Source organism: Macaca mulatta, chromosome 13 (genome assembly GCF_049350105.2).
Source record: "Macaca mulatta isolate MMU2019108-1 chromosome 13, T2T-MMU8v2.0, whole genome shotgun sequence".
Lineage (NCBI taxonomy): Eukaryota > Metazoa > Chordata > Mammalia > Primates > Cercopithecidae > Macaca > Macaca mulatta.
Genome location: NC_133418.1, coordinates 39,201,397 through 39,227,400, shown reverse-complemented (window position 1 = coordinate 39,227,400; position 26,004 = coordinate 39,201,397). Strand labels below are relative to the sequence as shown.

Here is a 26,004-nt window from a genome sequence, read left to right as displayed (position 1 = left end):
AGATGCTGCTGGTCCCAGATGGGACTCTGAGAACCTCTATACTAGGTCATCTCTCAGATTTGGGCCTTTGTTCTCATCTTCCCCCTCCAAAACCTAACATAATCCACTACATGTGGTAGAGAGCCATCTAAAAGAGAGTTTCAGTCAAGGGGCTCTGGCTCAGTCCTGGAGCTGAACTGCCCCTCCCTTGCTCTGCTCACATCCTTTGCCCCTGAGGCTGAAACCCTCCATTACCTGCTGCTATGCAGGGATTAGGATTAGAACAGGGCTGAGTGGGCTGGTACGGGGAGGGCCCTGCTGTAGTGTTGGTTTAGCTCCTTTTAGCACAAGGAATTTGATGAGCTAAGCATTTTCCATGGCAAGTGCATAAAAAAGATTTCTTACCCTTTTTTGAAAGAGAGAAATATACCCTTTCTCTTGAGTCATCACTATTGTTAGTTGCTGAATGAAAAAAAAAGGCTTAAAGCTCTGGTCTTTGAACACTTTTCTCTGGGTGCCTTTCTCAAGCTGTAGAAGATCTCTCGGGTTAATTTTTAATAATTGTTAATGGCTTCACACATAGGGGGCATCTTGCCCTCCTGTGTAGGGTGTCACTGCCCAGGACATGGCTTAGCCGGGTTCTGGGAACAGCTGCAAGGACTGATGGAGAAAGGGGCAGGAGGCACCAGCTGGGGCGAGGGCTGAGAAGATCTCCTTTGAGAGATGGGGAGGGAGATGTGAGGCTGAGAATCTGGTATTGAGTTTCTAAACTTCTGATCTGCAAAGCCGTTGTTTTTTGTTTTTTTTTTTTTAATTACTTTTTTTTACCTTTTTTTTTTTTTTTTGTAAAGACAAGATCTTAGGCCGGGCGCGGTGGCTCAAGCCTGTAATCCCAGCACTTTGGGAGGCCGAGACGGGCGGATCACGAGGTCAGGAGATCGAGACCATCCTGGCTAACACGGTGAAACCCCGTCTCTACTAAAAAATACAAAAAACTAGCCGGGCGAGGTGGCGGGCGCCTGTAGTCCCAGCTACTCGGGAGACTGAGGCAGGAGAGTGGCGTAAACCCGGGAGGCGGAGCTTGCAGTGAGCCGAGATCGCGCCACTGCACTCCAGCCTGGGTGACAGAGCCAGACTCCGTCTCAAAAAAAAAAAAAAAAAAAAAAAGACAAGATCTTGCTATGTTGTATGTTACCCAGGCTGGTCTTGAGCTCCTGGCCTCAAGCGATTGTCCCTCCTTGGCCTCCCATAATGTTGGGATTACAGATGTGAGCTACCACACCCCAAAGTGCTCTTTTTGTTGAACAGTGTGTGAGCCCAGCTACCTGGAGGGTGTGTCTACCTGCCTCATGACGGCTACATCCCACACATTATCATACCCCTCAAATGTGCCTTCCAACCCCACACAGATTTCTTGTGGTTCCCATCCTGGTGAATCTTCTCGGTTATCCACATTAAAGACCTCAGTGGAATCTTCCACACCACCTGGCTCACGATGGTCTCTGCTCCTTACCTTTCACATTCTTCAGAGGCTAGTGACCTCCTAAAGTGAGGATTGAGGAAATAACAACCATGATAAGAGTTACAGCTGACCCTGGAGTGTTTCCTATGCACCAGGAGCCTGTTCCAAGTAGCTGTATTTATTCACTCACGTCATCTGTAGCAGCCCCAATACGTAGGTTAGGGCCTATCACTAGCCCCATTTATAGGTGAGGTAGCTGAGGTGCTGGGAGGTTGCATGATGTGCCGAGCGTCTCACAGCCAGCAAATAGCAAGTAGCTAGACTGCTTCCTACCTGGCAGATCTGAAGCACATGATTCCTAGCCGCAGCCTTGCGAAGGGCCCCTAACAGATGGTGGCCTTCCCCTGGCATCCAGAGTGGCTCTGCTGACTGAAGTCAGTTGTTTCTCCTCTGCAGTTCCTGAGGGAAAGAGAAAAGGGGGAGGCTGGTGGGTTCAGGTTTCATAGACCTAAGAGGCCAGCTGCCCTGTGGCCCCTGCTGAGTCAGGGCTTCTTTTGGGGGATTAGGGAGAAGAGTTGTGAGAGAAGGAGGTGCAGAGAGCAGGGAGCACCTGAGAGAGGGCTGGAAGAAATGGTAAACAGATGGACCCGCCCAACGAGAGTGGCCAGCATGTGCATGTAAGGGGCAGGCAGCGTGGAGGGAATGTATTCCTTGTCTAACTTGGCATATAGCCAAAAACTAGGTGTGAGTGAGTAAACCACAGCCTCCAAAACTGCCCCAGGGAAAGGCCCTGCTTTGGAAAGTAGAAGGAGGTATGGGAGGCTCCCAGAGGTACAGGTGTGCCTCCGTGCTGAGCCTGGGCCCGCCTGCTGGGGACAGCAGCAAAAGGGAGCAAGTAACCCAGAGGAAAAAAGAACTATGTGTGTGACTGTGTGGTGGCCAGGAGAGGGTTCAGCACACAAGGGGAACCCCAGGCAGCTCCCAGAGCCAAGGGGAAGCATTCCTTTTTATAGTTGAATGATCCCAGGGGAGCAGAAGGCTGGCTGGAGGAGAGGAAGAGGAATTCTGCTTGGAGAAGAAAGTCTGGGACCAAACCGTGTCCCTAGCTAAGGTTACTGGTCCGTGTGTCTGCACCTTAAATCTAAGACCATTGGTTCCTTTGTGCCTGTGTATATCCTCAGGGAGGGTTTCCAGGGCGCTCATCTGGTGTTGCTCCTCTTCGGGGCACCTCACTCACTGAGCATTAAGCAAGCATTGAGTGGGTGTCAATTTAACAAGTGTCTTGTGTTCGGTGCCAAGGCCAGGGGTATGTACAAGGCATGCTGAATGCAGTCCCTGCCACAAGATCCGTATTTCAATAGGGAGGGAGATGCAGAACTTTGTGTAAAACTGAAACCTTACCGGGCAGGCCCTGTGGTGTCTAAGGCCACACCAGAAGTCTCAGATCCTGCCAAAGGACAGGGGAAAAGGGAGCAGCTGGTGGACATGGTGAGGAGGCAGGATGGACGGGGTGCCTGAAGGAGTTAAGTGGGATTTCGGTTGGAGAGGAAAACCAAAGATGGCAGGGAGAGACGAGGCCCTCAAAACTGAATTTGCTGGTCAGATAGGAGATGGACATCCAAGCCTCTCCATGAGGTCTGGCACGTGGTCTGGGGCACGGTCTGTTCTGCAGCCATAGCTGCTGGCCTGCGGGACCTGCAGGAGAGTCTCTGATACTCACTCTTTGTGAGTTAAGGCCAGATGCAGGCTTCAGACACCTGTAACTGAGAAGCAGGTGGGTGCTGGCCTGGGGTGCCAGGGAGCTGAGGGTAGAAGGAATGTGTTAATGCCAGCAGCTGTTATCTGATCCTGGCCCTCTGTGACTTCCTCTTCACCCATTGTTAGCATACCAGCCAGACTGAAGGAATGAATGAAGTGGGTAGAGAGGTTCCCAGTCAGGCTGTTCCAGGCAGGATAAGATAACCCTGGTTTTCTGCACTCCAGAGAGCTTGTGCTGCCAGCTTTTGATGCTAGAAAACCCCAGGTGGGAAATGACCCTTTGAGTCTGAAGCTGGTGATGATGACTGCTTCAGTAGGGACAGAATAACCACTTTCAAAATAACACTGCAAATGGCTTAGCACAATACAAGATGATTTCTCTCTCCGTCACGGTCCAGTGCAAGTCTGCATCAGCGCTGCCTGTTCATTCAGGAACCCAGATCTTCCTGTCTAAGAGCTCTGCTGTCTTCCTGAGTGGTGGCTCCCACTTGGAGTGTCAGAAACACCTGAGGACTTGTGAAAATACCTTGCCGGGTCCCCACCTCCAGAGGAAAGGTCCTGAGAATCCGCATTGCCAACAAATTATCAGAGGATGCCAATGCTGCTGGTCCTTGGAGCACACTGAGAATCCCTGTTCTAGGGTTTCATGGTTCCCCACTAGAGCATCTGCTTCAAGGGGTGAGAGAGAGCAGAAGTCGGACACAATGACCCCACTTCATTCCAAGGAAGCCTGAGAAATGTAGTCCTTTTGTGCGCCCAGGAGGAAAATCAAGTGGTATTGTCTGTGCCACAGTGAAAAGGGGCAGCACAGAGCCTGGTTTAACGTGGTCTCTGCCTGAAATACTAGATATCAAAATGCATTTCAAATGGATGGGCAAGTCAGCCAAGAGTGTCACTGACTCATAGGCATAAATGCCTTTCAAGAAGGAAGATCATGAATGGAGGTCATTACTAAATGTATAACTTGTCCTATTGTGCTGGCATCAAGGGGAGTCACCTAGGACTTGGGTTCCTAGGACGGATGGCCCGTGGTATCCCCAATCCAAGCTTTATATCCTAGGCCTAGGGAAGAATGCGTCAGACAGTAGTCAGATCATTGTTGGACCTGATGGACTTTGCTTCTGACATTTCCATGATTTCGACATGGCTTTCTTGGTGTCTTTGTTGCCTGGTGTCTCTCAGAGCCCATAACCCTGCTGGCTTGAATAAGGCAGTAGGTGTTTTATATTCAGAATCTTAGCCATGGTGAATAAGCATGTCATATATAGTTCAGCCCTGATTTTGGGGAAAATCATCGGGTGAGTCAGCAGGTTTTATGCCTGTGCCCAGCATTCTGAAGGATGTAAGAGAACATGACTCCAGGATGTTTGGAGAGGCAAAAGTAACCCAAATAAAGTAAGCGAGGACTTAGTGCAGACTGCAAGTGTCTTGGCCAGAGGTGGCATTACAGAGCCCAGCTCAGGATACAGAATGGCTCCAACAACTCCGTACTGCTCAACCCACTTCTGGAGCTTCAGGCTTAGTTATAGAAGCTGCAGTTTCACCAGCACTTAGACAAACAGATGACAGCAAGGGTCTGGGAGCCCTCCGCCTGGAGAAGAGGGAAGTCAAGGGGCATTTCAGCCTTTGAAATCTTTGTAAAGTTGGGTTGTGGTTGTGGGAAGAGAGGTGATATAAGGTGTAATTCCAGGAAGGAGAGCTAGGCCTAAGTTCTCCTCTCCTCAATGGAGTAAGGTTGATTTTTTTTTTTTTTTTTTGAGACGGAGTCTCGCTCTGTCGCCCAGGCTGGAGTGCAGTGGCCGGATCTCAGCTCACTGCAAGCTCCGCCTCCTGGGTTCACGCCATTCTCCTGCCTCAGCCTCCCGAGTAGCTGGGACTACAGGCGCCCGCCACGTCGCCCGGCTAGTTTTTTTTTTTTGTATTTTTTTTTTTTAGTAGAGATGGGGTTTCACCGTGTTAGCCAGGATGCTCTCGATCTCCTGACCTCGTGATCTGCCCGTCTCGGCCTCCCAAAGGAAGTTGATTTTTGTCTTGGGGTATGTGGGCACCAGAGCTGTTTAGACAGTTTGGCAGATTTCATGTTAAGGAAATGACTTTGGGAAGAAAAGCAGGTGTCCATGTGGGTTAGAAATCTAGAAGGGCATTTTCCATGGAGTGAGCCTTTAGCCAAGCTCTAAAGGCCAGGTAGGATCTGGGTGATCAGGAGGACGCTCCAGTCAGCAGATGGGCAGTGAGGCAGGGAAGAAGGGCGGGACCAGGCCTGGTATCAGAGCTGGGGCTGGCAGGGGAGAGGCAGCGTCCAGGAAAGTGGAATCCACCTGAAGACTGCGGAATCTTCCATGGGGAAGGTAACCCGGAAGCGGTTTCAGAAGTTTGGTTGTTAGTATTCAGATTGGGTATTGGAGGAGAATGAGGGGACAAGGGGCAAATGCAAGAGCCAGCTTTCAGGAAATAGGTCTATAGTCCTTGGTGGTTCTGGTGTCTAGACGATGATGGTGATTATGAAAAAGTCTCTTTGCAGTCCCAGCCCTCAGAGCATGCAGGTGGGAGGCCAGGTTCCTCACCTGGAGAGCCCCGCAGAAGATGATCTCATCAGCCTACCCCTTTCTTGGCCCGTCTTCATGGTGTATAAGGACAAGGCCGCAGCACTTGGACCCTCTCTCAGGGGGTGCTGCTGTGCTTAGACTGAGACGGTGGCCCTGCTGATGTTCCCTGCCCTTGCTATGGGGTGGGACAAGGCTAGGGAAACTAACGGCTGTGCTCCCCTCTCTTCTACCTGGGGTAGGTCTTTGCTGTTCAGTTTGGTCAGGCGGCCTGGGCAGTCCCATGAGTGATCCCTTCTCATCCTCACAGCACCCTTACAAGGCAAAGATTCTTAGCAGCCGATCTGTTTTGTTTCCGACTGAAGCGAGCTCAGAGAGTCAAGGGCCTGGCCCAGGGTGTCACAGCAAAGTTCAGTGACAGGTTCTGCCTGTGTCTCAGTTCTCTGACTCCACATCTAGAACTTGTTCTCTTCCCCCATTCAAGAGCTTTTATAGCCCCAGATGAAGAATTTCATATTTCTTAGGAAAGTGACTACCTGGGCAAGGACTTAGCAATGCCTGAGAAATTAGCTTCAGGAGAGTGTGCCTTAGTAACATAAGTGTCATAATAACCAGCCTGTATTGAGGGTCTTCTCTGTGCCAGGCCAGCGTTTGAACTCATGAATCTGCATCACAGCATTTTTTTTAAAAGAGATGGTGTCTTGCTCTGTCACCCAGGCTGGAGTGCAGTGGTGCGATCATAGCTCACTGTAGCCTGAAACTCCTAGTCTAAAGCGATCCCCCCTGCCTCAGCCGCCCCATTAGCTGGGACTACAAGCAAGTGCCACCACACTCAGCAACATCACGTCTTACAGAAGAGGAAATGGGAGGCACAGAGAAGAGAGAGGTTAAATGAGCTGTCTGGGGTCACACAGGTGGAGCCAGTCTCAAGCAAGAGCCAGCCAGTAGAGTCTCACACTTAACCACAGGGCAGCCAGAGCTCCTCATGGAAGCTGGCTTGTTTACGTGGCCCGGCTCCAGAGAGGGTTGTCCTGTCTATCTCTGCTTGTGGGTTTTCTGGGTAGGCTGCATTAGAGAGAGAGGATATGTCTCAGCCTGACACACCACACACTGCTGAGGTTGTGGCAGCCCCTGGTTTGGGGTTAGGACGTCTTAGGAAGTGGCAGCTCACGCCTGTGGCGGGTTTTTGTGATGTGCTGATAGAGAGGAAAGTGGTCAGAACTGGGAGGGCCCTCACTGTGCGGGTAGCCCCATGTTGGTTGAGGCCTCCTAGTCTGTCTGTATGCACTGCTGCCTCATTTAACTTGAGGCTTATATCCTCGGAGCAGCCTGCCAGGAGATAGAAGTTTACCTCCCAGTCAGGAGACAATACAGGGAACTTTTTTTCTTTGAGAGGGAGTCTGGCTCTGTTGCCCAGGCTGGAGTGCAGTGGTGCCATCTCGGCTCATTCCAAGTTCCGCCTACCGGGTTCAGGCCATTCTCCTGCCTCAGCCTCCTGAGTAGCTGGGACTATAGGTGCCTGCCACCATACCCGGCTAATTTTTTGTATGTTTTAGTAGAGAAGGGGTTTCATTGTGTTAGCCAGGATGGTCTCGATCTTCTGACCTTGTGATCTGTCCGCCTTGGCCTTCCAGACGTGAGCCACCGCCACAGGGGACTTTTTTTTTAGAGCTAGTTCAAAGTAACATGGAAAAGCAGAAGGTTCTCTGAGTCGCAGTGGCTCCTCCTTGCCATGAGGGGGCGCCATCCGGAGTCAGCGCTTCCTCTGAACACGTCCTGCTTGGATGGGACAGGCAGCCATGGTAGCCATAGAGCACATGGGCCTACACTGCTTGGATTTAAATTTTCACTCCTGTTGTTTCCATGATGAACATTCCCCAGTTTCTATGCCATAAATTTATAATTTGGGAAATATGATCACCACTACCATATGGCTCCCATTGTGTCTTCTAATTTAGCAAAGATGATAAATTTGTTTCTAGAAAGTTTTAGGGTTAAAAGCATTCAATTGGATTTGATTCGTTGCAAGTTGGTGATGTGCCTGATGTATCTGTAACAAGAATATCCCATTCTTCAACCATGCTGCACACAGAGTTAGAAGGAGTCCCAAAGAAGGCATTTGCCTGAATAATTCCATAAAACATCTATGTAAAAGAAGACATAAACGGAGGAAGGAAAATACTAGGTAGGTAATAAAGACATTTTTCATACTTTTATCCTGTTTGGAATATAAATTCTTTGTTCTCAGCTAGATTTGTACTATACTAATTGAGGAAAGATAACAACAACCTCCACCCTTTGACATGTATATGCACTTCTTTTCTTTGCATGTGAATTGGTGGATACCGTGTATAAATGTCTGCACGTGTTGGCTGAGTGTAGTTTGGTGAACATTCTCCATCCCCTGTCCCCAGCCCTGACTAAGATGCAGAACCAGATACACATTTTGGAAGAACTAACCTTAGTGTTGTCAAGTAGGTGGAACTTGTCAGAACGTCATCTTTTTCCTCTTACCTCTCCCACCCTCATTCATTCTCCAAGTGCCCTTTCCATTTCACTTCCTTTTAGAGCTCCTCTCAGCTGTCGGCTAGAGAAGACCTGATACTCTGATTCACCCCAAGATTCAAAGCTCTCATTTTTATCTCTCACAAAAGAATTTTCTGGATGAACTGTTAAGCCAAAGGTATGACTATCTAATAGTGGAATTTCACTCATCTGGGACAGACTAGATGGGGAGATATTAAGGAAAGAGACTCTTCCTGGTGTACCCAGAATTATGGAACTCAGATGTCCCCATGTGCCCTATGTTTCTTGCTGAAAGTTTTATAGTTTTGTGTTTTACATTTAAGTCTTAAGTCTTACGTTTAAGATCCATTTTGAATTACTTTTCGTATAAGGTGTAATGTTTAGGTTGAGGTTGATTTTCTTTTTCCCCCTCCTGTGGATGTCCGCTTGCTGTAGCACACTTTGTTGAAAGGACTATACCTCACCATTGAATTGTTTTTACACCTTTGTAAAAAAGCAGGTGGGCAGTTTGTGTTCCCTATCGTGTTCCGTTGATCTCCATGTGTAGCCCTCTACCAAGACCATGCTGTCAGTTACTGGAGCTATATAGTAAGCCTTAACACTGGGAAGAGAGATTCCTTTAATCTTTTTCAAAATAGTTTTGGCTCTTCTAGGGCCTTTCTCTTGTGTTCACAAAGAAACTTATACATGTGAATATTCATAGCACCTTCATTCAAAATAGCCTCAGTCTGGAAACTATCCAGATGTTCTTCAGTGGTGTATGGTTGACCAAACTGTGGTGTATCTGCACCATGGAATACAGCAATAAAAAAGAACAAATTATTGATCACATACAACAATATAGGTGAGCCTCAAGGAAATGATGCTGAACGAAAAAGTCAATCTCCAAAGGTTATATACTATATTTGCCATTTATATAACATTCGTGAAATAACAAAATTATAGAGAGGGGGAACAGATGAGTGGTTGCCAGGGGCTAAGGATGGGGAGAATAAAGGAGAGGTATTGCTCAAAAGGGGTAGCGTGAGAGAATCTGGTGGTGATGGTACAGTTTAGTATTTTGATTGTGGTTGTTACACAAAGCTACACATGTGACAAAATTGCATAGGGCTACACACATGCACACACACACACACACACACACGAGTGTTTGTAAAACTGGTGAAATCTGAGTAAGTTCTGTGGAGTGTGCCAATGTCAATATCCTAGTTTTGATAGCATGCTAGTTAGCTATGCAAGATGTTAACATCGGGGGAGGCTAGGCTGGATGCTTGGAACCTCCCTGTACACTTTTTTTTTCAACTTCCTATGAATCTATAATTATTTTGAAATAAAAAGTTAAAACAAAACAATACTACATTCTGTTTATGTCACATCAAGAATGACAAACCTGTAAAAATACGCATATATGGTTGCCTCTGCAAAAGGAGGCTTCATCTGATTTCTTAACATTTTATTTCTTTTAAAAACCTGGTCTTGAAGCAAACATAACAAATGTTAACATTTGTGAAGTTAGGATGATAGATTTTATTTGTTGTATTTTTACTTGTCCTTTTTTATGTATGTGAATCATTTCATTATTTAAAAAATAAATGTAAACAAAAGCAATAATTATGCCAGGGTATGTGTCTCCCTGGTATCTTGATCCACTCAAAAAAGTGGTCTGAATGTTTAATATTTCCTTAGTAAACTGCTACTTGGTCACAGGCTTCTCTCCATGAATTACTAACTCGGAGTTGGGAAGCCTAAGAACATAATCCATCTTTTTTATTATGACAAGCTAATTTAATTTTAATTGGTCCTTATAGTATTGCATTATGAGGAGGAACTATCTTTAATTATCTTTTTGGGGGGATGTTTCTAACGTAATGTGATCTCAGAAGCAGAGCATTGTCCCTCCCAAAGTAGCCACCTGACTGTGAATTTAAAATATTTGTGTGCAACAGTGTAAATAGACTTCTCTGCTCCTCCAACTGGTGGAGCCTGCCTTCCCCCTGAAGCAATTAAAAGAATTCCAGGTGGGTGGTTCTCCCCTTCCAGGTCCTATTTAAAAATACAAATGTCGCTTCGAGGATTTTTTTTTTCCTGGAATATACCAAGTGAGTGACACAAGAATTGGGACTCTCCATTCCTGATTTAAATATTGGCCATGTCCTTTCGAGATCGTTTTTCTTGGTGACATGTTAAACAATCTCAGGTCAGTTTGCGTCCTTAAAGATCACTGTGGATGTCAGGAATGCTGCTAACAGATGTTACACGACGGGCACACGGAGGCGCCCTTCAGCACCTTTGGCTCATATCCCCATCCTGCTCTTAAAGAAAAGGGCATTCTGTTATTTATTTGTTGGATTTTAATTTCTGCCTCTAGCCCTCTTAAGGCTTCTCCATTTAGTGCCATCCTCTGCTGCAGTTACCACCATCGGGGGTGGGAGTGGGGGTGGGGGTGCTGTACAGTTGGCGGCCAAGGATGCCGTTGAAAAGTGGAGAAGTCTTCACAGTGCTCTTTGTGGAAGGACGCCTCCCTTCCCGTGGACAAACCCCGGGGCTGGAGCCCTCCCGGCTGCCCAGTGGCTTTTGTGTGTGTGCAGCTTTCAGCTCCTGTCCATCAGGCTGAAAGGGCCCATTCAGGGGCATTCATGCGCCTCTGAGACCCCGGCCGCCTGGACACAATCAGCTGAGAGGGGCGCTGCGAGCCCTGCACATGAGAATGCGCCCACTCGGCCTGCCTCCAATTGTTTGGAGGAGCCCAGGGCCCGGGAGTGAGCCCAGAGGAATGACACTGGACAGCCACTTGGGGTTCATTCATTCCGTGCACTTGGAGCCTCTGGAAGGGAGGGGTGGGAATCCCTTGCAGTGAGCTGGGAATGAGCAAGTTCAGGGCTGCTAGGGCTAATCTTTGGTCCTGACCTTCAGCTTTTATCTCTGTGTACACCTCTTGAAGCCCCTGCTTAAGGGTAGAGACCTTGTCTTCTTTATCTTTATGGTCCCACATACCTGAGGCTCTCAGTAAGCCCTTGTTGAAGGAGTGAACTGAATTGCTGCTCCTTTCATGTAGCTCCAGGCACACTGATGTACTTTACTATCCTTCGAGTAGGCCACAGAATATTCTGCCTCTTGGGGTGTGATCAACCTACTGAAAAGACTGGAATCACCTCTTAGTTCAAAGAGAGTAGACTTTGAGATCTTGGAGGGAGGAAGGACATTTTCAGGGTGGGAAGTTGCCGTAGAACAGGGTGCTGATGGCCAGGGATCTGCATTTGGAATTTGAGAGGCTGAGTAAGGAGCACCATAGGCCTCTGCAGAGGCCAGCCTTGGGTGGCTGGTTTGCAGGAAGGGGCAGGACCTGGTGCTGACTTGGAACCAGTGGTGGTAGATGTGGAGATGGGAGAATGGACTTCATGGTCACCCTGTAACTTGTACCATTTGGCAGCCAACACCCTCGGAACCTCTGGCACCTGATGACTGACCTAGAAATGTAGGGGAATGAAAAGCACAGGCCAAGATGCTAAGGAGCCTTTGTGTTCCTCAGTTTTAAAAAATTTTGTTTAAGGATCACAGCAGCAGCAATCGCAGTCGTAGCCAAAGAAATAGTAGAATCTTCTGTTTATTGGGAACTTACTGGACTAAGAGCTTTGTACATAATACTTCACTGACTTAAGCTGTTCTGTTGTGATATACGCCCATGTATGAGTGGTAAGTGCTGTAGGCACTTTAAGGTAGGAAAGGTTATTATTCCCATTTATGGATGCAATACCTGAGGCTCAGAAATACTAAGTGGCTTCCCAAGGTGAGTGGCAGAGCTTCAGTGGAAACAGGGGCTTAGACTCTTAGCAACTCAGGTGAGGGCTGCTGCCAGCATTAATGACTCTGGTGCAGTGAACTGAGTTATCTTTGTAATTTCTCCTTCAGTTTTAAGTGTTAAGAAAGAAGGAAGAAAAGGAAACATACCTCTGCTAGTCTTTAAGAGCCTTATAACTTAGTTGGAGAAACGTAGCACACGATATAGAAACACCTTCCAGGCTGCCAGTGCTGAGTGGCGGTATCCATGCTGAGGACAGGTAGGGAAAAGCTTTCCTACTTGTCACATACCCTGGGGAGGTGATCACAAACCCACTGCATGACCTTCCTCCCAAGGAAGGAGTTAGGTTGCCCCATGGCTAAGGGAGGGATGTAGAACCACTTAACATGACATTGGTTTCAAACCATCTGGTCCCACCAGCTTCTTCTGTTAGGCACAGGTGTTATGTGACATCTCACAGACCCTGATCTGGTGCCAGCCTAGGCCAGATCACCAAATCCTGCCTGGCCTTAGCTTCCTGCACTATGCAATGGTACAGAAATGGGATGGCGCCTCTCATAGGGTTAGTTAGTATTTGCATACTGGGTGCTCTGTACTATTCTGTTTAGTGCATTTAGAAGTTGATTTCCTTGGCTGGGCACGGTGACTCATGCCTGTAACCCCAGCACTTTCGGAGGCTGAGGAGGGCAGATCATGAGGTCAGGAGTGTGAGACCAGCCTGGTCAACATGGTGAAACTCTGTCTCTACTAAAAATACAAAAATTAGCCAGGTGTGGTGACAGGCACCTGTAATCCCAGCTACTCAGAAGGCTGAGGCAGGAGAATCGCTTGAAACTGGAAGGCGGAGATTGCAGTGCGCTGGGACTGCGGCACTGCACTTCAGCCTGGGCAACAAGAGTGAAACTGTCTCAAAAAAAAAAAAAAAAAAAGTTGATTTCCTCATTGGATGTGACCAACTTCCTACAGAGGGAAGAAACTTCATATTCAGGTCCCTAGGATAAAGCTTTTCATAGGGAGGGGACGAGAATTTAACTCCAGGTCACCAAGAGAAGTCATTTTGCAGCATGGAATTCGGTACACTTTTGTTTTCACTATGGTCCCAGAATCCTTTGTCCTCTGCCAAGGGGACACTGTGCTGCATAGGGCTGGGTGTTCCAGCTATGTAGCCCTGTGCCTGATGGCAGGTGCAGCCACAGTTAGCTGAGGGGCAGTGGTTTCCATTCAGAGGTCTGTTTCCTTCTACCCTATTTCACCCTAATGAAGATATGTCATCTTGCAAATGACTACATGTTTTCTATCCTCCTCATTTCTAATCCTGAATTTAAGCATTGGAAAGAGCTTGAGCAAATCAGTCAGCTACCGCTCCCCCACCAAACTCAAGTCTAGTCATCTGCAAAATGGGGCTAGCAGTGAAAACAGTATGAGTTAAATGAGTTGATACATGTCAAACATGTAGAGCTCTAATTTTTTTTTTTTTTTTTTTTTTTTTTTGAGACAGAGTCTCCATCTGTTGCCCAGGCAATGGTGTGATCCTGACTCACTGCAGCCTCTGCCTCCTGGGTTCAAACGATTCTCATGCCTCAGCCTCCTGGGTAGTTGGGATTACAGGCATATATGCCCAACTGATTTCTGTATTTTTAGTAGAGATGGGGTTTCAGCATGTTGTCCAGGCTGGTCTTGAACTCCTGGCCTCAGGTGATCCACCTGCCTCGGCCTCCCAAAGTACTGGGATTACACGTGTGAGCTGCAGCACGTGGCCTGACTAATATTTTTTCTTTTTCTTTTTCTTTTTTTTTTTTTTTTGAGACAGAGTCTTGCTCTTTCACCCAGGCTGGACTGCAGTGGCACTATCTCGGCTCACTGCAAGCTCCGCCTCCCGGGTTCATGCCATTCTCCTGCCTCAGCCTCCCAAGTAGCTAGGACTACAGGCACCCGCCACAAAGCCTGGCTAATTTTTTGTATTTTTAGTAGAGACGGGGTTTCACCATGTTAGCCAGGTGGTCTCGAACTCCTGACCTTGTGATCCGCCCGCCTCAGCCTCCCAAAGTGCTGGGATTACAGGCATGAGCCACCATGTCCGGCTTTTTTTTTTTTTTTTTTTTTTTAAAGAAACAATGTCTACCTCTGTTGCCCAGGCTGAAGCGCAGTGGTGTGATCACAGCTCATTGCAACTTTGAACTCCTGGGCTCAAGCGATCCTCCTGCCTCAGCCTCCCGAGTAACTGGGACTACAGGCATGCACTATGATCCTTGACTAATTTTTAAATTTTTTTTGTAGAGAAATTTTTGTTTCTCAACCAAGTTTTTGTTGCCCAGGCTGGTCTTGAGCTCATGGCCTCAGGCAGTCCTCCCACCTCAGCCTCATAAAGCACCGGAATTACAGGCATAAGCCACTGTGCCCAGTCTGTCTGACTTACCTAATTGGGTAATCACTCAATAAAATGAAGTTCTTATTTTTTCATTTGAATTAATTGTATCGATACCTGGGAGAAGCCAAAGGTTGCTTTGGTAGTTGTGACTCCATTGACTAACCCCCTTTGCTGTCCTTAATATTTATGTAGAGCACTCAGGCTAAAATGCCCATGGCTTCCCTGTCCTTTTATCCTCATGGGTGATGGAGAGTAGAGCACAGAGGGCCAAGTGACTTGTCCAATTTGCGTAGACAGTAACAGTTCCCCATACAGGGCTGTTTCCACAGCTGAGGAGCCAAAGTCTCAGGCAGGTCTCAAAGCTGGCAAGTTTAGACTAAGTGATATTTTGTCTGGGTGGGATTCTGATTGTACATTTTTCTTTTTTCTTGCTCTAAAGGACATTATTAGGGCCGGGTGCAGTGGCTCATGCCTGTAATCTTAGCACTTTCGGAGGCCAAGGTGGGAGAATTGCTTGACCCCAGGAGTTCAAGACCAGCCTAGGCAACAAAGCGAGGCAGGAGAATCGCTTGAAACTGGAAGGCGGAGATTGCAGTGCGCTGGGACTGCGGCACTGCACTTCAGCCTGGGCAACAAGGGTGAAACTGTCTCAAAAAAAAAAAAAAGTTGATTTCCTCATTGGATGTGACCAATGGCTGAGGCGGGAGGATCACTGGAGCCCGAGAGGTCAAGGCTGCAATGAGTTGTGATTGCGCCACTGCACTTCATCCTGGGTGACAGGGCAAGGAGACACTGTCTCAAAAAAATAAATAAATAAATAAAAATGAATAAGTGAATTAATAGAGGACATTATCAGTACAACTGGCAGCATTTGAATAAAGTCTGTGGATCGAGTGATAGTATTCTACCAGCAGTAATTTTCTGTTCTTTGTTCCTTCTCCTCTGCCACTACTCCACTTGACTAGCATTAAAAAAATAAAAAGCAATTAAAATAAATAAGATGGCAATTTTATGACTAGGTAAACTGGTAATGTAAGAGAATGTCTTTTTGGGGAAATATACACAGAAGTATTTAGACAAAAGGGGGCATCATGTGTACATCTTGCTCTCAAATGGTTTGGGGAAAAATGCATATGGAGAGGGAGAGAAAGATAAAGTAAGTGTAGTTAAATGTTAACATTTGGGGTATTTAGGTGAGGGGTATGTGGAAGTTCATTTTACTATTCTTGCAAACTTTATGTAAGTCTGAAATTATTTTAGTATTTAAAAGTTAAAAAGAAAAAAAAGGCCTCCTCTGGCCAAGGTGGTAGGAGGGTTAATATGAAAAGATGGGAGAGGGGCTGTGTGATGGAGAGGGGTGGGGTAGAACCCTGGAAGGTGAACCCCTGGGAGTGGAGGGCTGAAGACATGTGAATGAAGAGAGGAGAAGAGGGGGAATAAAGCATATAAGAAAAGTCCCTGAACAGGGCACCATCCCACCGAGACAGGAGGGATTACCTTCAGGAAATGATGTGGGCAGACTCTAAGGCATTGCCAAGTTGGAATTACAGAATTCAGGAGTGGTGGCTCACACCTGTAATACCAGCACTTTGGGAGGCCAAGGCGTGTGGATCACTTGAGGCCAGGAGTTTGAGACCAGCTTGGTCAACATGACAAAACCCCATCTCTACTAAAAATACAAAAATTAGCCGGGCGTAGTGGTGCACACCTGTAATCCCAGCTACTTGGGAGGCTGAGGTAGGACAATCAGGCTGATAATGAGCCAAGAGAAGAGAAGAAACCAAGTCTGCAAAGAGAAATATCATGAATTTGGACCTTGGAGAATGAAAATTGTAGGAAAAGTAGGCAGGGTGGATGGGCAGGGAAACCCAAAGCATGGTCGGGGGTCCTCTGAGGATGATGGGGATCCTGCGACTAAGGCCAGCCAAACCTGAGTCTAGAATTGTGTGCCCCCAGGTGCCCTTGAGCCCAGGGTAAATAGCTGCTGTGATTACAGCAAGCGGCAGTGTGTGCCGTCTCACAGTAAACACTCCAGGAGTGGGTTCTCACAGAAGAATCAGGAGGAAACCCCTGGCATGAGATTTGGAGCGGAATCTCCCTCAGGTTCTTGGGTGGTGGCAGCAGCTGCTGTGGAGTCTCTGTTGCAATCCTTTGGTTCGCAGGCACACTGGTTCAAGTTTAATCACCACAAAAATGCTGCTTTGTGTGAAAATAATACATGAGTAGTCCTTATTGCAAAAGGTTCAAAGCAAACAGAAGGAATACATCAGAGGCCTCTTTCAGCTCCACCCCCTAGTCCCACCACTGAGGTAACAGGTGTGGACAGTTCATCTCCCTACAGTCCTTTTTCACTACGCCCTGTGGCGTAGTGGCTAGGACTACAGGCTTTGGAGCAAGATCATCTGGGTTCACAAACTACCTCCACTACCTACAAACTTTGTAACCTTGAGCAAGTTACCTACCCTTTTTCTATGCCTACGTTTACTCATCTGTAAAGTCAGGATAATAACAAAATAATCCCGACTGTTATTATCCTGATAGGGTTGTCATGGAGACTGAATGAGTTGGTAGGTGAAAAGAACCAGCACCTGGCACAGTCAGTGCTCAAGAAATGTTAGTGTGCGCGGGATGCTCATGCCTGTAATTGCAACACTTTGGGAGGCTGTGGCGGGAGGATCACTGGAGCCTGAGAGGTCAAGGCTGCAATGAGTTGTGATTGCGCCACTGCATTTCATCCTGGGTGACAGGGCAAGGAGACACTGTCTCAAAAAAATAAATAAGATCTCATTACATATGAAGACAGATTTTCTTGCTGGCTTGCTTGTTTGCTTGCTTTTTTGCTTTCCTTTCTTTCTTTTTTTCCTTCTTTCTTTTTTTGAGACAGGTCTCACTCTGTTGCCCAAGCTGGAGTGCAGTGGGGGGATCATGGCTCACTGCAGCCTCAACCTCCCAGACTCAGGAGATCCTCTCACTATAACCCCCAGAGTAGCTGGGACTACAGGGGCACACCACCACCCTCGGCCAGTTTTTATATTTTTTTGTAAAGATGGGTTCTTGCCATGTTGCCCAGACTGGTCTTGTAATCCTGGGCTCAAGCCATCCTCCTGCCTTGGCCTCCCAAACTGCTGGGATTAGAGGTGTGAGCCACCATGCCTGGCACTATTTTCTTTCTTAAAATCCATAAAAAGAGTCCTACTCTAAATATTTTTATCAGTAGCATTCTTAGTTTTGAGCAGTAAGTATCAGCTGACTGAGATCAGAAAAGGGATTTCTGTAAAGGACATTGGGGTGGTTCCCAGTCTTGCTGGGACGGCTGTGGACTCAAACCATGGAGACCAGGCAGCAGCCCAGTCTGTGGCCACAATAGTCACAAAACCAGAGTGGTGAGGACACTGTGCTGTTGATGTTGCTGGCATTTTTCAGCTTCCAGAGTGGGAGGTGAACCCTGCATCCTGCCAGGACTCATACGAGAAGCAGGGATTCCTAAATTCAGGACAGGAGTTCAGATGCCAGGGGCAAGTGTATCCCTGAATAGTTTATGATTCATTTGAGCCTTTTATGCCCACATAAAAGATGTCATTCTTAATCTTCTCTTAAAGACAAACTTCACTATATTGCTTAGGCTGGAGTCAAACTCCTGGGCTCAAAGGATCCTCCTGCCTCAACATCCCGAGTAGCTAGGACTATAGGCGCAGGCCACTGCACCCAGCACATATTATTCTGAGCATTTAGAATATGCTCTGCAGCAGTGATTCTCAGCCCAGCGGCACATTGGAATTACCTGGGGAGCCTGGATGATTTGGAATGTCCAGGCCGGGCCTGGTGGTAGGTCCCAGCCATCAGGACTTCTTCTTCTTCTTTTTTTTTTTTTTTATTTAAAGAGACAGGGTCTCACTGTTTTGCCCAGGCTGGTATTAAACTCTTGACCCCAAGTGATGCTCCCACCTTGACCTCCTAAAGTGCTGGGATTACAGGTGCAAGCCACCACGCCCAGCCGGAGTTGATAAGGTTCCAGGCGATTCCAGTGTGTAGTCAAAGTCAGTAACCACAGCTTCTAGAGGATAGTGCATTTAATAATCACCTCTATCTTGGGTAGGTGATATTATTCCGAATTTATACATGGGAAACCAAGCCTGAGAAAGCATTCCTGCCTTGCTTTATGTCACCTAGTAAGTGAGGCATTCCTACTGCCCAACCCCTTCCCCTGACTGCAGTGACTACTGCTGCCTGCCTGGGTGGGGAGGAGGAGCAAGCCTCTTCCTCACCTCCCGGCACTCCCCAGCCACACCAACCTACCGCAGGCCGTCCAAGGCCTCCACCATCTCAGGGCCTTGCCTGCAGGTTTCTCTGCCTGGGTTGGTGTTACCCTCACTTCTCACTTGGACAGTTTCCGCTCACTGCCCCCAGCCTAAGTGAGGCCTCCTCTTCTTCTTCCTTTGTGATAGTAAAACAGTATGTGATTGTATATGTATTAATACATTAATCCCAGCACTTTGCAGGGCCGAGGAAGGTAGATCACCTGAGGTCAGGAGTTCGAGACCAGCCTGGCCAACACAGTGAAACCCCGTCTCTACTAAAAATGCAAAAATTAGCTGGGTGTGGTGGCAGGCTCCTGTAATCCCCGCTATTTGGGAGGCTGAGGCAGGAGAATCGCTTGAACCTGGGAGGCGGAGGTTGCAGTGAGCCGAAATTGCACCACTGCACTCCAGCCTGGGCAACAAGAGCGAAACTCTGTCTCAAAAAAAAAAAAAAAAAAAAAGTAGAAGATTTTGGGAGCGGGGCAGCGTAAATAGGCAAAATGTCCGGTAAGGCTCCTTGTGGGACAGTGATGAAAAAAACACCAACAAACACTGATTTAACTAAAGGCTATCCTAAGATCAAAAGGCAGTCTACTAAAAGCCTGTTAGCATTTGCTACCACTTATCTGTGGAAATTAAGATTTTTTTTGGTTCTCTGAAATCAAAACAAAATTCAAAAATAAAATGCTAGCTGATGTGGCTGATATAAGATGATATAAGACAACTCTCAATCATCACCATGCCTTTTAGGATGCGGCAAAACACCTTTGTTCTTCTTATGGATTCATCTGATTTTTGTATTGGAGATTTGCATGAGATTTTGCTCGTTACTGAAAATGTTTCCTCTGCTGAGAGTTTGAGCAAACTCCTGGTTGTGCGGAGTGGCCAGGGTTGGGCTCAGCTGGCCAGGTGGCAGGTGCAAAGCAGGATTCTAGAAGGGAGTCTGCCTGTGGCCTCATAGAGGCAACTTACGTCAGTGAGCAGTGTTGGGTGCCTGAATGAGGAAGTAGAGGTGGCAGAGGAGGGGTACAGTGAGGCTGTCAGGGCCGTGTGAGGCTGTCTGCAGGACTCCTCAGAAAGGTTCAGTACTCACGTTCAGTGCGAGGAAAGACAAAGACCTTTATTGCTACAAAGTCGGGTGGGGGACTGAAGTCCTCAGATAGTCTACAGGCTTGAAAACCAAATCAAGTTGACCAACAGCCTTCAGTTACAGTCATGTGGTATTGCTGCGACTTCTGAATTTCCCGTCTGGGGTTTTATTAGCTTTTAGTGAAAGGCGACATTGTGAAGAAACCCAGATTAGAATTCAGCTTATAAAACAGCTGAATGAGAAAGTGGGATAGGGGAGCCAGGAAACTACGTAGAAAATCATTGAGCAATTACTCAACACAATTAAAGCCCAAACACCACCGTCTCATGTGCACTTCTTGAGCTGGCAAGTAGGGAAGTGGGTGCGGTGCCAGAGCCCAGGGAGAGGTATCCGTGGCTCCCTCGCTTCTGGTTTCAGAGGCCTGGAGGGTCCTCTGTTCTGAGCATTTTCCATGGGCAGGGGCTGGTTTCAGGCCCAGACAGACTCCCAAAGCTAAACAAATGAGCAGCCCTTGCTGGCCATGACTTTGCCATTTAGAAATGGCTTTGGGGCTCAGAATGAATGGCGAGCCTAATGCGGACCCAACTGACAGACTTCAGCAGCTTTGGGGAAAGTAATAAAAATGAGCCCGGGAGTTTGAGGCAAGCCTGGGCAACAAAGTGAGATCCCGTCTTTACAGAAAATTAGCTGGGTGTGGTGGCACACGCCTGTGGTCCTAGCTATTCTGGAGGCTGAGGCAGGAGGATCGCATGAGCCCAAGAGGTTGAGGCTGTAGTTAGCTCTGTTTGTGACACTACACTCCAGTCTGGGTGGCAGAATGAGACCCTTTCTCAAAAATAAAAAGAAAAAAGAAAATGAGACCAGTAGTGGTCTAGATAAGTGAGCACTTTCGGATGGCTTCCCAGAAATAAGTAAGTGATGTAAACCTCAACTTCCCAGCCCTGTAAAGAAGAAAGGTTTTTTGCGGGGGTAGGAGGAGGTCGGGAGGAGGCTCCATTTCATCAAATCTGAAGGTAGACTTGAGAGTTTATAGTTTTCCCAGACTGTGAGACTCCACCCAGCCTTTCTGTCTCTGCCAGTGCCAGGATGCTACCTGTCCTACCACCTGTGCTGAGCGGGTGTCCCTAATGTCCGTGATGGTTCAGGCTGGAGTAACTAGAAAAAGAACTCAATTAGGTTCCCAAGGAAGAAACTGTAATTCAATCCCTGCCCAGCTCACAATGGTGACCTCAGTATGTGTCTTAGCCATTTTGCATTTAAGATTCTCTGTCTATAAAATGGCAGTCTGCTGATCTTAAAAAAAAATGTGGAAAAGACAATAAAATAAAATCCCAGTTCTACTGAGTTCTAACAGCCAGAAACCATGAGCCATTTAAAATTGTGTTTGTCTCATGTTTATGAGAAAGGATGAAATAACAGATATCTAAACCAACACCAGGGACTCTTTGAAAAGCTCAAATTCTAGGGCAGTGGTTCTCAACTCTGGCTGCACATTAGAATCAACTGGGGAGCTTTTGAAAAACACCAGTCCCCAAACTCCACCCCAGACCAATTAAATCATAATCTCTAGGAAGGAGGTCCAAGCATCTGTATGTTTTTAAAAGCTCCCCGAGTGATTCTAGTGGGCTGCCAGGGTTGGGAGTCATTGTTGGGGTATGCCAGTTGGATATAAAGATTCAGATCTATTTCTAAAATATTATACAAGATAATTTTTTTATTTCTCTAATAGCTGAAAAATATATCTTATTTATTTTTAATTGAGATATAAATCACATACCATGAAATTCATCTTATTAAAGTATGCAATTCAGTGGCTTTAGTATACTCACAGAGTTGTGCAACCACCACCACTCTCTAATTCCAGAAAAAACCCTTAGCTATTAGCAGTCACTCTCCTTTATCTCCTGACAACCACTCTTCTACTTTCTGTCTCCATGGAATTGCCCATTCTAGGCATTTCATCTAATGGAATCGTACAACATGTGGCCTTTTATGTCTAGCTTTTTTCACGTAGCATAACGCTTTCAGGGTTCACCTGTATCATAGCATGTGTCTGTACTTCATTCCATTTTGTTTCTGGATAATATCCCATTGTGTGGATATCCCGCATTTTGTTTGTCCGTTCATCCGTTGGTGGACGTTGGGGTTATTTCCAGTTTTTGGCTATTGTGGACAGTGCTACTGTGAGCATTCACGTGCAGGTTTTTGTAAGGATGTATGGTTTCAGTTATATTGGGTATACAGTTGACCTTTAAACTATGCAGGGGTTAGGACGCCAACCCCTCCTGCAGTCGAAAATCCATGTATAACTTTCGGATCCACAAAACTGAACTGCTAGTAGCCTACTGTCAATTAACAACTTATTTTGTAAGCTATATGTATTATATACTGTATTCTTACAATAAAGTAAGCTAAAGAAAAGGAAATGTTATTATGAAAACCATAAGGAAGAGAAAATACTGTATTAATACCGTAAATTCACGTTGTCTGTCTACAAGACGAATTGTCTATCTGAAATGACAGGCAACCACACAGCCGCAGACCTCAGTTTCTGGTACACATCAAGCAATTCAACTTTTTCCTGTAATGTCATGACCCTTCTCTTTCCTTGGGAGCACTTTCAGCATCACTAGTGGCACTTCATATGGGGTGCATGGTATTATTCAGGGTTTACAGTATTGCACTAAACACGATGAAAACTACATGAGAACCGCAAGAGATCACTTTTTACTGGAATAAGCAGTTTACTGGAGAGATGAACTGCTCACATAGAGATCACTAGCATCTAGCTGTTGGATACCTGTGACACTTGAGTTCACAGCAGTAGCAACAGGAGGTGGCTATGAAATTATTACAGTAGTGGCCAGGTGCGGTAGTTCACGCCTGTAATCCTAGTACTTTGGGAGGCCAAGACAGGTGCATTACCTGAGGTTGGGAGTTCAAGACCAGCCTGGCCAACATGGTGACACCCTGTCTCTACTAAAAAATACAAAAAATTAGCTGGTGCAGTGGTGCGTGCCTGTAATTCCAGCTACTCAGGAGGCTGAGGCACAAGAATTCACTTGAACCCAGGAGGCGGAGGTTGCAGTGAGCAGAGATCACACCACTGCACTCTAGCCTGGGCTACAGAGTAAGACTTCGTCTCAAAAAAAAAAAAAAGGCAAAAACAAAAAAATTATTACAGTCATACAGTATGTACTGTATTTAATTTTATGCAGTGATTAATATTGCATCTTTGTTTACATTTCTCTTGACTATAAATGGTGCCATGTACAGTCTGTTTGTGCAAAAGTTTTGATAAATTTTAGTGTTTTATAATAGATTTATGGTAGTAAATGATAAAATAGACTAGTATGTACATATATTTTATGCATTCATGACATGTCTTTTTCTTAATTTTTTCAACATTTCTAGGCTACATAGTTTACAAGTTTTTCCAAATTGTCACAAATCTCCAAAAAATGTTCCAACATATTTATTGAAATAAATTCACATATAAGTGGATCTACAAAGTTCAAACCTGTGTTGTTCAAGGGTCAACTGTATATCTAGGAGTGGAATTGCTGGGTTGCACGGTCACTTTATGTTTAACCATTTGAGGGGCTGCCAGCCTGTTTTCCAAAATGGCTACACTGTTTTACATTGCCACCAGCAGTGTATGAGGGTTCCGGTTTCTCTGCATCCTCATCAACACTCGGCATTATTTTCTGTCCTTTTGACCATAGCTATCCTAATGGATGTGAAGTGGTATGTCATTGTGGTTTGGTTTACCTTTTCCTGATGCCTTATGATATTGGGTACCCTTTAATGTATTTATAGGCCATTGTTAAGTCTTTTCTAGATAAATGTCTATTCATGTCTTTTGACATTTTATTTATTTATTTATTTATTTATTTATTTTATTTTATTTTTTTGAGATGGAGTCTTACTCTGTCACCCAGGCTGAAATGCCGTGGTGTGATCTCTGCTCACTGTAACTTCCACCTCCCAAATTCAAGTGATTCTCCTGCTTTAGCCTCCTGAGTAGCTGGGACTACAGGCACATGCCACCACGCCCGGTTAATGTTTTGTATTTTTAGTAGAGACGGGGTTTCACCATGTTGGCCAGGCTGGTCTCTAATCCTGACCTCAAGTGATCCTCCCGCTTTGGTCCCCCAAAGTGCTGTGCTGGGATTACAGGCATGAGCCACCATGCCCAGGCTCTTTTGACCTTTTAAAATTGAGTTATTTATTTTTTATTGTTGAGTTGCAAGAGCTCTTTCTTTATATATTCTGGGTACTAGATCCTTATTAAATACATTATTTGCAGATACTGTCTCTAATTCTGTGGATTGTCTTTTCACTTTCTTCATAGTATTCTTTGAAGCACAAAAGTTTTTAATTTTGATGAAGTCTAATTTAGCTATATTTTCTGTTATCATTTGTGCCTTAGGTGTCATATCTAAGCAACCACTGCCTAGTCCTGGGTCATAAAAAATATGTCTTTAATTTCTTCTAAGAGATTTATAATTTCAGCTCTTAGAGATCTTTGATCAATTTTGAGTTAATTTTTACATACAGTGTTAGGTAGATTTTATCACCCCGAAAAGGTAGGAGTCCTGCTTCATTCTGTGCGAGATAACTTGATCATACTAGAATATTGGAGCAGGCCATGGGGCTTGGGAGCTCCAGTCCCTTATTGTAATGGTGAGGCATGTTAGGTGCTGTGAGGTTCAATTGAGAGATAAACACTGACTCTAAGGGCCTATTTGAACCTAAAGTACCTCCTAACTCTTATGAAAGGTTAAAGTGTGTTCTCCATGGTTTCTATGTTCAGTCAATTTTAATAGCATTTCTAACATTGGGAAGCTAGAACTGATTTCTGAGGTATTATGTGTATCTTAACACCAGATTAATGAACATGACCAGAACATTGCATGACTCTATCACAGGTGAGCTGCCAACTCACTGTCATATTTTTAAAAATCTTAATTCTTTGGTAGATAACCAAGATTAGTTGAAATGCAAGTTCGGATTATGGATACATCAGACTCAGCTAAATGGAAAATGTATACCATAGAAGAAAATAAATTCCAGCCAGGCATGGTAGCTCACGCCCGTAATTCCAGCACTTTGGGAGGCCAAGGTGGAAGGATCACTTGAGGCCAGGAGTTCAAGACCAGCCTGAGCAACATAGCAAGACCCTGTCTCTACAAAAAAATTTAAAAATTAGCCAGGCATGGTGGTATGTGCCTGTAGTCACAGCTACTCAGGAGGCTGAAGTGGGAGGATCACTTGAGCCCAGGAGGTCGAGGCTGCAATGAGCCATGTTCACACCACTGCACTCCAGCCTGGGTGACTGAGACCCTGTCTCAAAAAAAGAAAAAAAAAAAACACACAAAGAAGAAAGAAAAGGAAGGGAAGAAGGGAAGAAAGTAAGTTCTAAATAGATTAAAAAGAAGTTTTAAAAAATTAAAAGATACCTTTAAGAGTTTTGAAAACGATGTTGAAGCATCCTTTATTATAAAAGCCACCGCAAGTGATAATGATGTGATAATAGACCAAAAGAACGCAAGGGAAATCTTCTAAACAGACTCATACTATACAGGGAGGGGCAGTTTGGAAGGGGAGTTAGATCCCTACCTCATGCCACACTCAAAATATATCAACTGAATGAAAGATTTATTTCATTATTCTTTTTACATTTAATAAAGAGGTGCTTGCTAATGGAAGTAAAAAATTCAAATAGTACAAGTAAAATGAAATTCTTCCTTGACTTTCTTTTCCCCTCTCTGCCTAGCTCCACTGTACTCTCACTGCTATTTGGTGTGTGTTCTTCCTGGCTGATTTGAATATATACATATACAACTACTATGTATTATTTTGTGTATTTTTTAACACAAAGAAGATTCTGTTCTTTCTATTTGGTAACTTGCTTTTCCCCCCACTTAATAGGGTATCTCAGAGACCTTTCCAGATCAGTACATATGGGCTTACCTCATTCTAATTAGCCACTGTGTTGTATTCCATAGTAGAGATGTACCTTGTAAGCATTCCCATATTGGTAGACATGTTAAGAAAAAAAGAACATACTTGAACACACCTTTGTATGCCCAAACTAGTCTTTCTCCAGTATAGATTCCTAGTAGCAGATTTACTGGGTCTGATGGTATGTGTGCATTTCATTTTATTGTATTTTTTA

At 45.6% G+C, this 26,004-nt stretch overlaps 1 protein-coding gene across 2 annotated transcripts in view; it reads left to right on the top strand.

Moving 5' to 3' along the window:
- The window catches only part of TCF7L1 (transcription factor 7 like 1), a 180,285-nt gene that overhangs the window by 46,993 nt on the left and 107,288 nt on the right, over positions 1 to 26,004 (top strand). The gene's annotated exons all lie outside the window — the stretch shown is intronic.